The sequence below is a fragment of the Schistocerca cancellata genome, chromosome 10 (genome assembly GCF_023864275.1).
Source record: "Schistocerca cancellata isolate TAMUIC-IGC-003103 chromosome 10, iqSchCanc2.1, whole genome shotgun sequence".
In the NCBI taxonomy this organism is placed as follows: Eukaryota; Metazoa; Arthropoda; class Insecta; order Orthoptera; family Acrididae; genus Schistocerca; species Schistocerca cancellata.
The window spans coordinates 52,837,511-52,850,529 of record NC_064635.1 but is presented as its reverse complement, the minus strand read 5'-3'; the positions used below and the strand labels follow the sequence as shown (position 1 = coordinate 52,850,529).

Here is a 13,019-nt window from a genome sequence, read left to right as displayed (position 1 = left end):
GAAAAAGAACACTGAAATGGAGGGAGGGAGACAACAAATATGATGAAAAAATTTGACTAAGTTTGGAAAAAACCAGAAATGATGAAAAAATACACTGAATTTGGCAAAAAACAACAAATCTGGCTAAAAACACTGAATTTGATATTAAACACCAAATTTGGTAAAAAAAACGATTTAAGCAAACAAAACCACTGAATTTGGCAAAAAAAGGCAACACCAAATTTTGCAAACAAAAGGCAACATCAAACTTGGTAAAAATGTGACACTAAATTTGACAAAATAAGTAACACCACATTTGGCAAAAAGTAACACTGAAATTGGCAAAAAGTATCACTGAATGTGGCAAAAAGTATCACTGAATGTGGCAAAAAGTATCACTGAATGTGGCAAAAAGATAACAATGAATCTGGCAAAAATAGCAGCAAATCTGGATAAAATAGCACCAAATTTAGCAAAAAATTACAGTGAATGTATAAAAAAACTGCAAAAATAATCCAAATTTTGCAGAAAATAACTGGCAAAAGAGAACACTGAAAATGGGGGGGGGGACTCCAAATTTTGTAAACAAATATTACTTAATTCAGTGCAAAAACTAAACCAAAACATTGCAAAAAATAAAATAATGGAGAGAAAAATAACAGACAGCGAAATTGGCAAAAAATGGCACCCAATTTTATAAAAAAAAACAACAAAATTGGCATAAAAACCCAAAATTGGCAAAAATGAACTTGATCAAAAAATAAGCAGAGACACTGAATTTACCAACAATTGTTGTCAAACATTGAATTTGGCAAAAAAAAGACAATACCAAATTTGGTAAAAAAGGTAACACCAAACCTGGCATAGAAAAACACTGGACCTGGCAAAAAATAACACCATATTTGGCCATAAAATAAAACAATTTTTTCCGGTCCCTACTAGCAGGGCTCAGTATGTCATACTACAAAAACAAAAGTGACATAAGATGTGTCCCAGGAAATGCCATAGCAAGCAGAAGAGAGGAAGTACGCTGTCTTGCTGCATGTTAACATAACTAGCATAGGACAGGTGATATGCCAGCGAACTATGAGCAGCATTATCACTCGATATTCACTGTGGAGGAATTCTGTTGAACTTGACTGTGCTTATTTCGTGATTTTGTCTAAGCAAAGTGTTTTATGAGAATGTGAGCAGGTGTTGGTTGCGCGAAGGAATTGATGTAGGACTTCTAGCTACTTGCTCTTAAAAGAACGGAAGAAGAAAAAAAGACTCGTGTGTTTCTTTCCAGCCTGCACGTGAGATTACAGCTAAATGTTTCCTCTGACCTCCAAAAAACACTGTAAAATTCTTTTAATAGATGAGAGAAATTCCACAAGAAGACAGAGATTTGACTCATTAAAATTTGTATGTGATTCACATTTCACAGAGGAAATTATTCATAAAAGAGAAGTTGTGGCAGGGATGATGGTAAACTAGGAGAAACTGCAGTATGTGCCAATATTTCTTCCACCTAAGAAAATGCGCAGAATGAACTGGTGCTGGAACTAGAAGTTGTGCGATACAAAATAAGATGAGAACAGCCAATGCTGAAATCAATCTACTGAGAAAACAGTTCACAGTCGAATGTCATGTAATTCTTCAAGAATGTAAAAGCTGTAGTGTTTTATGGTTGTGAGTCCATGGAATAGTCCACAAGGGATATCATATCAACAAATCAATGGTTACACTTAACCCTTCTTTTCCTAACGACATTACATATAAAAACTCAGAGACTCACAAAATGTTAATGAAATTTAGACACATTCTCCCTGATAAAAGTACCCCCTTTGCTTCTAAAAGATCTCTCCTGTCCCTAAGAGTAACTACTGAAAGTATCTTAAGAACATTTCCACACTTGTGGAAAGAGGATTCAGTTATGTACTGACAGCATAATTTAATCATGCTCTGTCTGAATGTCATTGCGACATTGTAAGATCTCATAGTAGCAATTATACATCGTCAGCGTCATACTTCCTCAATTTTCCTATGTACCTGTAAAACTGTCAATATATTCTAGTGGAAACTTAAAAATAAATGTAGCACACACACACACACACACACACACACACAGACTGCAGTTTCAGGCAACTGAAACCACACCACAACTCACCATACCACACCACACCACACCACACCACACCACACCACAAACCAGGAGTGTGGTTTCAGCTGCCTGAGACTGCAGTCGTGTCGTTTCGTGTGTTTTCTACTGTTGACGTAGGCCTTACTGGCCGAAAGCTTTATTTGTGACAGTCTTTTTGTTGTGCCTATCTGCGACTCAGCATCTCCGCTATATGGTTAATAGCAACTTTTCTTTTCACATATCCATCACACTGAAAGACATCGTCAATTGCCTTCAAAATGCTGCCACAAAAACCACCCACACACAATTTGGATTGCATTAAGTGTTCAGATTACCAATGTAGAATGCTGCGAAAGTCAGACATCTGACACTGCACAGACTTCCATGTGGACGACATAGTTATAGGCATCCCTGGCGTACAGAAACAACTAAAAGAGTTGGGGGGGGGGGGGGGGGGGGGCGCAAGTCACCAAGTCTGGATGGAATCCCAGTTTGGTTTTACAAAAAGTACGCTACAGCATTGGCCCCTTACTTATCCCTCATTTACTGAGTCACCAAGTCTGGATGGAATCCCAATTTGGTTGTACAAAAAGTACTCTACAGCATTGGCCCCTTACTTATCCCTCATTTACTGCGAATATCTCACCCAACGCAAAGTCCCATGTGACTGGAAAAAAGCGCAGGTGACTCCTGTATATAAGAAGTCTAAAAGAACAGACCTGGTAAAAAATTTACAGACCCATATCCTTAACATTGGTTTGCTGCAGAATTCTTGAACAAATTCTTAGTTCAAATACAATAAATTTCCTTGAAACCAAAAAGCATCTGTCCACAAATAAGAACTGTTTCAGAATGCGTAGCTTGTGCAAAACTCAGCTTGTCCTTTTCTGAAAATATGCTGTGAACTATGGACGAAGGTCATCAGGTAGATCCCATGTACTGAAAGGTATCATCACTGAGTGGCTGTAGGAGGATGTAAGATGACTTGGACAAAATTTCTAGTTGGTGTGATGAATCACAGCTAGCTGTAAATGAATAAAAATGTAAATTAATGGTGACGGGTGTGATAAACAAATCCATAATGTTGGGATACAGTATTAGTAGTGTCCTGCCTTACAAAGTCACATTGTTTAAATGTCTAAGTGCAACACTGCAAAGCAGTATGAAATGGAATGAGCATGTGAGAATTGTGGAAGTGAAGGCAAATGGTTGACTTTGGTTCATTGGCAGAATTTTAGGAAAGTAGTGTGGGGGTTCAACTATAAAGGAGACCACCTATCAGATGCTAGTGCGACCTACTCTCGAGTATTGCTTAAGTATTTGCGATCTGCACCAGATCAAAGGAAGACATCGAAGCAATTCAGAGGCAGGCTGCTAAATTTGTTACTGGTAGGTCTGAACAACAAGCACACATTAGAGAGATGCTTCGGGAACTCAAATGGGAATTCCTGGAGAGAAAGTGACATTCTTTTCAAGGAACACTACTGTGAAAATTTAGAGAACTGGCATTTGAAGCTTACTGCAGAGCAATTCTACGGCTGCCAACATACATTTCGCAGAACGATCACAAAGATAAGATACAAGAAATTAGGGCTCACATGGAGGTATATAGAAAAGTTTTCCCTTCGCTCTATTTGTGAGTGGAACAGGAAAGGAAATGACTAATCAGGCTAAAGGATAATTTGTGCCATGCTCCATAAGGTGGCTTGCAGAGCACATTTGTAGATGAAGATTTAGATGTAGATCATGTGATGAACATTGTTCTAAACTGGTCTTCCACTGCATTAAATGCCTGAGTTTCTTGGACAACAAATTTGGGGGGGGGGGGGAGTTCAAGTCTTCAAAAATGTTGAAGTGTGACTGGGAAACTATCGAAACCAACAAGGAATCCCTTGACTGCAAGGTCACAGTTTAATCTTTAGTAAGGATTATTTGGAAGTGTTGCATTAACAATTATGAAGGAAACATATAAGCATGTGCATAAGGAGGGTGACAGAGAATGAGTGTCTGGGAGGTGCAGAGATCCACTTCACAAAATGGACATGACTGACATTCAAGAAATGTTAAAAAATAAACCATTAACTTGCACAGTGAACACCAAATGAAAAATGGTGTGCCACAGTGATCACAAAGGTTGACATCATCAAGATCAAAGGCAAACTCCTTGGGAGTTACAAACTGAGCAGGATGTTCAGCTAGGTATCTACTCTTAAAGAATGCAGAATCATACTGGTGTAACGAGGTGAGGAGAACTAATGGAATGAAACCAAATGTGAAACAGTCTGTCATGGAGCTTACCATGAAGCTAGCTATCCTTTACAGTGTAGCTGCATATAGTGCAACTGTATGTTTTATAGGTATAGTGAAACAACAATCTGAGGCTGAATTTGTCCAGTGGTTCCAGGCAGTATGAACTGCCATGTCACACACTTTTCAAGAGAGATAGTTTGCACTAATGGCTCTGAGCACTATGGGACTTAACAGCTGAGGTCATCAGTCCCCTGGAACTTAGAACTACTTAAACCTAACTAACCTAAGGACATCATACACACCCATGCCCGAGGCAGGATTCAAACCTGCGACCGTAGCAGTCGCGCGGTTCCAGACTGAAGCGCCTAGAACCGCTCAGCCACTCCGACTGGCTTGCACTAATGGAGTATGGCTTTATATGCAGACCAGGAATCAAGCAAAAGAAGTTATTTTAACCAGACATTGGCCAAAAGCAGTGCTCATACTACAATTCCAGTTCTCTTACACTCATTTTCCCACTCTTGCTTGCTGCGATGTAAATGTTCTCTGCTGTCCATGCAAGATCACACACATGAGAAAGAATCATAGGGGGCAGAGCACCTCCAACTTCTTGCAGCACAATACATCACTTTCGAGATAATTTACCATCCAGATTAACAGTCAGCATAATCGTATAATAATGTGTTAAGACATTGATCATAGTTGATTTTGATACAACTCTCCTAGTATCTCTTAATTTCCGCAGTTCCTTTCGTATGCATTTCCTCTTCAAATCTGGAATGGCTGGAGTTGAAAACAAATTCCTTACTGAATGATGGGCTAAGTTTGTTTATCTCATCCACAAATTTTCGGGCCAATTCTGCAGTTTGCTGACCATCATGAAGTTGACACTTTGTTTGAAACTTCATTAACTTATGTCTTCCAATTCTGTAGCACTGTTTGAAGGTATGCAACCACCCACTGCTTCCCTTGAAATAACTGTAATCTATGTTGCGAACAATTTGATGCGCATAATGTGGTAGGTCAATATCATGCACATCCTGTAAATTGTATCAAGGATCCTTGAAAGCACCAACACCAGTCAAAATCTGTTCATATTTTTTTTAACTATGCTGCAGATGATCTACCACATATGTAATTATGTTTAGCACCTGCTCCTTAGGCAACCATTGTCCTTTACCATGTTTCACTGGAGAAGGAATTTGTGGCTTCCTGCCCGACAAGGATCACGATTACATGGCTCAACACCTGGTTCAATATCACTTTCACATGTTAAGCACACATTGTCATCATTGCACTCCTCATGCATACCCAAACAATCGAGCATATACGACACCACACATTCCACTTGCACATCTTGCAGAGACGCTACTTATTTCTCACTCTGCAAAATTCCTTGGGTTCCTTTCTGATGAAATGTCAACTTCGGCAACTGTAGTTGTTGACATAATGCAGTGTTTGCTACGTTTATCACTGCCGTTCCTCTGCTTCGTATCGACACCACTAGCACTGCTGCGAGTTACTTGTCTACTAAGCAGTTCAACTATGCTCTGTAGCCTCATGCTGTGCTCACCATAGGATACCCCAGTCCCACCTCCTGTCGCCATTAGCAGCCAATGTTGTGGCTGCATGGTAGACAATTATGGCATGTCGAATGTCATAAATGTCATTGACCTCGAGCGACTCACACTCGAGAGGTTCCTCTCGAGTGGCAACTGATCGTCCCTGGGGTAATTTTATGAAACCTACACATTTCTTTACGTAAACTTATGTCCATGCACGAAATGATGAGCTGCGCATTGCAACTGCCGTAGTAATATGTGCTCACCTGAATCACAAGCCGAGCAACTATCTCAAGTTGGAACCAGTGAGCAGACTTTCTCCTTCTAACTTACTATGGAAATGTATTAGGACCAATAATGTCCTAAAATATACACTAACTATTTATCAGGTAGAACATCAGCACTATTGGTTTGTTCCAAGACAATGCTGTTGTCTACAGCAAAGCACTGTTGTTGTTGATCGCAAACTAACTTGAAAAAATTGAACTTCGCATAATGTACAGCAGTTCTCTTTAAATGGAAAGAAATGCCCACAACAAAGATAACGAACAGAATAGTATCCAACGTGACATCCTGAGAGCCATGTCTTGACTTCAGAAAAGCACCCGAGACTCAATGCTACACCAATGCTTATTAATGAAAGTACAACCACATACAGCATGAAGCGAAATTTATGACTGGATTGAGGATTTCTTAGTAGGGAGGACATAACACATTATCTTGAATGGAGAGTCATTCACAGGTACAGAAGTAACTTCAGGTTCTTAGCAGGGGCTGCCAATGTGTTGTGCATTATTGTCCTGGCAGGCAAAGTGAAATCAGATGCCAGGATTGCAGATTATAGAAACAAAGTGCGTCCCTTCAGACTGGGTCAAACATCTGAATGCCTCACAAAAGTTAAAACAGTGTCAACAATAGAACTAGAAATTATTATGTTAAAATTGAAAAACAAAAATTCTTCAGGTTGGAATGGAATACCCACAATAGTTCTTAAATTTGTATGTAAAATAACAGAACACCCACTGCCTATGATGGATGTTACACAAAGGTGATAAAAGTATGCATAAATAAAACCGCTGTTCAAAAAAAGGGTCACATGAGAGGATATGCTAACTTATTATCCCACCTATCCCCTTCCAGTCCTGTCAAAAATATTCAAGGAGCTGCTGCCATCCGGATTCGAAGTTTTATTGAGAAACGTGAGTTTATTTTGAAAAAGAAATTTGGCTTCCAGAGTGGAAAACGCTCTATAGATGTAATTAACAAGTTTGTTGACAAGATTAGCACATCATTAGGCAATAACAGTAGTCTTACAGTGGTCTTTCGTGAGTTCACAAAAGCTTCTGATCAGTGACAGCTGTTGTGTAAGAGCACAAGAGCATGTACAGGTACACACCCTAACTTTTGATACCTTGAGGATTTATTGGTTATTTTTCCTTTGAATGCTGTTAAACACAATGCAGATGTGGTAATCTGAAACACATGGCACTAAAGCTACCGCGCTATGCTACAATGCTCCTCTAGACTCTGTGAAACCTGACATCAGGGTTGCGAGCACACCTTCAGTTGTGCATGTTTTAAGGAGCTTTCGGACATGTGCGACTGGTGTGGTGTATTTGCTTTATATGCCAAATACATATGGGTTTGATAAACAACATGCACTGCTAGACCTTACTACTCAACTACAAGCTTACATCAATGCCTCCAGGTGGCAGCACACTGCAGCAGACATTTATCCCCTTTTGCTTGGTATAAATACCACTAGACGGTAGCACATTTCTCAGATATGCCAGTTCACTCACTATACAGTAAAATTAGATTAGACATCAGTATATGTTACAGTTATACTGATAAAAAAAATCTATTTTGTGGGATTCTGAATGAGATACAGTATATTACGCTTTGGATTTTATTGTAAAGTGATCCGTTTGAGGTGCTGAAAACCATTAAGCACATCATCGTCAACTGTGAGACTGTAGCATTTATTCATGCTTCTGAAATCTGTTGACCTTATGGTGAATCAGGTTTATCTGTACTATAGGCCAACATTCTACACATATATGAAAATTCACAAAAAGCTGTCTCACTGATTTCTCTGATATTCACTTAAATGTTGGGTCGAAGATGGTGTGCTTTTGGCACTTGTGGTTCTCGGCACCTCATTTGTATTCTAGTCCAATGACCTTGTTGGTAGATAGTACTACTTGAATTTAATCATTTCCACAAATAGTAGTTTGTGTTTGGAGCTGGTTGTTTAGTGGGCAGGAATCAGCTTTCCTGTGCAGTGTCAACATGAATTCCACTGAATTTGTTTCTGGTGCTAACAGAAAACTGCCAGGAAAAGTTAGTCACAAAGGAACTAGGGTCTCCCAGAGCAGATCCGTTGTCTGCAAGTGACAAAATCAAGTAAGTATGACTATACATGCACATTTAACAAAAAATTGTACAATAAGCATAAGCTGCCGTGTGGGTGCAATGTAAGAATGTCAGATTTTCAGCATAGAAGTTAATTTGTTATCTAATACACATATTAGGGATCTTGTACATTTCTCAAAAACAAATAAATAAATAAAATAATTAAAAACTTCCAGTTACACAAAAATTCAAAACAGTGAGGAGTGAGAGCTTAAACGGTATTTTGTTCTTGCCATAAACTGTACTTAATTTTTAACAAAATTCTACAAAAACAATTATTTCTTTTTTCAGACAAGTTATGCTTATTATTATTCACAGCAGCTGAAGTTGTATAAACATGTTGATAAGCATAACTGTTTTACAGCAGAAACTGTTGTACAGCAGACACTATTAATTTCACACTTCCATATTTATTTGAATTTAAAAATTTGTGAACACCCAGAATGTATACATATGAGTTGCCACTGTCTCTGACACAATTTTATGCACTTCTTATCTATGAACTTGACAGCTATGGAATTTGGATAGTGTTTTACAAAGGCTTACCTCATATCTGTGCAACTGAAAACAAAGAGTGACTGTCTCTGCAAATGCAGCAAACTATTCTTCCAAATGGAAGACAGAAACACCTGGGGCCAACTGCACCAACGCTGATTAAAAAGCAAGATAACTGACGATCCCATAAACACAGTTAAAGCTTAATCGTGATTAAGTTAGCTAACTGGGAGTTTGACCGCAGTTACCTCGATGAGTTACAATATTGTAACTTCCTTGCTATGTTTTACTTATGCAAGATTTTCATATTGTTTACAAAAAGTGGGTATCGTGACCGTGCCATGGAGACCAAAAAGAGAACAACAAATTCTTCAAAAACTGAACTTGACATCATTCTGGAGTTGGTTGGCCCCCACGCAGCAACATTAGAGTGTGATTGAAACAAATCTTCAGTTTAGGAAAGAAATTAAACAGCACAATTCTACCACATTGGATCACCAATCACAGCTGTCAATTATAAATTTTCACCAATCACCAGAAATTTTATCTCCACCAAGTTGTATCTCAGTCCTAGGTAATTGCATTGATGAATTAAAGTCACCCAACCTAGTTGACATAATCTGCCTCTCTGAACACCATGTGACCACTGGTATAGCAACTAGGCCTAAGCACAATGAGAAACTCAGACAGAAGAGTACTGCAAATGTTAGAATAAGGAAAGGTTCTCATAAAAGTATAATTAAAAATAATGTAAGTATATTTCATCAAAATATTGGGAGTTTAAAGAAAAAAATAGATGAGCTTCTGGTTTGTTTAGAAGATTTAGAAGCTGAGAATGAAATAGATATACTATGCCTGTCTGAGCATCACATTGTTACTGATGTGGATAAGGTAAATGTAAGTGGATATAAGCTCTCTGCACATGTAATGAGAGAAAATATGGAGAAAGGAGGAGTTGCCATATATGTCAAAAGTCATCATTGTGCAAAAAGTATAGAAACAAAAAAGTTTTGTGTAGAGAAACATATAGAAGCATGTGCCTGTGAGCTTAAATTAAATAAAGGCACATTTATAATTGTAACTGTATATAGGTCCCCATCAGGAAATTTTCATCTATTTCTGAAAAATTTGGACTCCTTGTTGTGCTATCTGTCAGACAGGGGGAAGCAAATTATTATTTGTGGGGACTTCAATGCAGATTCTCTGAAAGAGGGTAATAGGAAAAATGACCTTGAAGTATTACTCGGTTCTTTCAATTTGATACCCATTATTGATTTTCCTACTCGGGTGGTACAGGATAGCAGCTCACTGATAGATAACTTCTTTATAGACCAAGATAAGTTTAACCAGATAAATGCTCAGCCTGTTGAGAATGGTCTTTCTGATCATGGTGCACAGCTAGTTACAATATGTGACATAGCTCCATTCAGCAATACTAAACAGTCCTACAAGGTAGTACGTTCAGTCAACGATTTAACAATTGCAAATTTCAGGGAAAGCCTACAGCAGTTAGACTGGGATGAGGTGTACCATGAACCTGATGCCAATTTAAAATATAATTTATTTCATGACATTTTTGTAAATGCATTTGAAAACTGCTTCCCCAAGAAAATAGTTAAATATACTTGTAAGAAACCTTGTAACAAACCATGGCTTACTAAGGGTATAAAAATATCTTGTAACCGGAAAAGGGAAATGTATTTGACAGCAAGAAAGAGTAGTGACCCAGAAACTATCAAACATTATAAAAACTACTGTGTTATATTAAGAAAAGTTATTAAAAAATCCAGAAGTATGTGTATCATGTCTGAAATCAGCAACTCTGATAATAAAATTAAAACAATTTGGAATATTATTAAAAGAGAAACAGGTCAACCAAGAGCACAGGAAGACAGTATTACCATCAAATTGAATGAAAACTTTATGAACAAAAAGTCAGAACTTGAAAATATTTTTAATAATCATTTTCTAAATGTTGTGGATATAGTAGGATCCAGGTGTTCATTAGAAGATGCTAGGCTGTTAATGGAAGAGGCCATACCTATGCAATTTGATACAATTGAAATCTCACCCACTTCTCCCTCTGAAATTAAGAAAATAATAAACTTGCTTAAAAGCAAAAACTCACATGGAATTGACGGCATTTCCAGCAAAATACTAAAAGCTTGTTCTCAACAGATTCTCAGCCACCTGTGTAATAGCTCTCTGGAACAGGGCATTTGCCCTGATAGACTGAAATATGCTATTGTTATACCTTTGCATAAAAAGGGGGATAGATCTGATGTCAACAATTACCGTCCAATCTCCCTTCTAACAGCTTTATCCAAAATTTTTGAGAAAGTAATGTATTCAAGAGTAGCTTCACATATCTGTAACAAACAAGTACTAACAAAATGTCAGTTTGGTTTCCAGAAAGGTTTTTCAACAGAAAATGCCATATATGCTTTCACCAATAAAATTTTGAATGATCTGAATAACCGAACACCACCCATTGGGATTTTTTGTGATCTCTCAGAGGCTTTCGATTGTGTAAATCATGAAATTCTGCTAGACAAGCTCAAGTATTGTGGCATGAATGGGACAGTGCACAGATGGTTTAATTCGTACCTAACTGGAAGAGTGCAGAAAGTTGAAATAAGTAGTTCTCATAATATGCAAAGATCAGCACATTCCTCAAACTGGGGAACTATCAAGAATGGGGTTCCACAAGGGTCAGTCTTGGGTCATTTGTTGTTCTTAATATATATTAATGACTTGCCATTCTATATTCATGAAGAGGCAAAGTTAGTTCTCTTTGCTGATGACAAGTATAGTAATCACACCTGACAAACAAGACTTAACTGATGAAATTGTCAATACTGTCTTTCAGAAAATTACTAAGTGGTTCCTTGTAAACGGACTCTCACTGAATTTTGATAAAACACAGTACATACAGTTCCGTACAGTGAATTGTATGACGCCATTAATAAATATAGACCTTAATCAGAAGCAGTTAGCTAAGGTAGAATATTCAAAAATTTTAGGTGTGTCCATTGATGAGAGATTAAATTGGAAGAAACACATTGATGATCTGCTGAAACGTTTGAGTTCAGCTACTTATGCAATAAGGGTCATGGCAAATTTTGGTGATAAACATCTTAGTAAATTAGCTTACTACGCCTATTTTCACTCGTTGCTTTCATATGGCATCATATTTTGGGGTAATTCATCACTGAGGAATAAAGTATTTATTGCACAAAAGCGTGTAATCAGAATAATAGCTGGAGTCCACCCAAGATCATCCTGCAGACATTTATTTAAGGATCTAGGGATATTCACAGTAGCTTCTCAGTATATATACTCTCTTATGAAATTTGTTATTAACAACCAAACCCAATTCAAAACTAATAGCAGTGTGCATAACTACAATACTAGGAGAAAGGATGATCTTCACTATTCAGGATTAAATCTAACTTTGGCACAGAAAGGGGTGAATTATACTGGCACTAAAGTCTTTGGTCACTTACCAAATAGTATCAAAAGTCTGACAGATAACCAACAAGTATTTAAGAAGAAATTAAAAGAATTTCTGAATGACAACTCCTTCTACTCCATAGAGGAATTTTTAGATATAAATTAAAAAAAAAATTAATAAAAAATAAAAAAATAAAAATAAAAAACACAAAAAATGAAAAAGTTGTTATATTAACTTAAATATGTTGCTAAATTAACTTAATTATGTCTTGTATTGGAAAATTTGACTCGTTCCACATCATTACGAAATATCGTATTCATGATCCATGGAACTAGTATTAATCTAATCTAATCTGTAAAAAAAAACTGACAGTTCCAACTGTCAGAGAAAAAGGATGTCTGGGTAAATATAACGATACAGTTCAATTGCACTATAGGTACTATTAAATATTATTTGACTTATGAATTGATAAATTTCTATTAGTAATGTAAATGAAAACACTATTTCTCATGGTGCTTAGAGTAACATTGCAGTAACAAGTCAAGATATACAGAATGCAAAGACAGGTTAAAGTGTACTTACAGTGTCAGCGGCACTTTCGTATGTGCTCATGTTGGCAACCAACAACATTAATTATTCATTTTATGAGCAACAAAAAACTATTTGCCTAACTTTGGTCGGGTTTTCGGGTTTTACAAAGAATATCGACAGCAATGAATTTAATAGAGGGAAACATTCCACA

General features: G+C 37.2%; 1 protein-coding gene across 5 annotated transcripts in view; it reads right to left on the bottom strand.

Moving 5' to 3' along the window:
- The window catches only part of LOC126106779 (zinc finger matrin-type protein CG9776-like), a 268,248-nt gene that overhangs the window by 234,386 nt on the left and 20,843 nt on the right, over window positions 1-13,019 (bottom strand). The gene's annotated exons all lie outside the window — the stretch shown is intronic.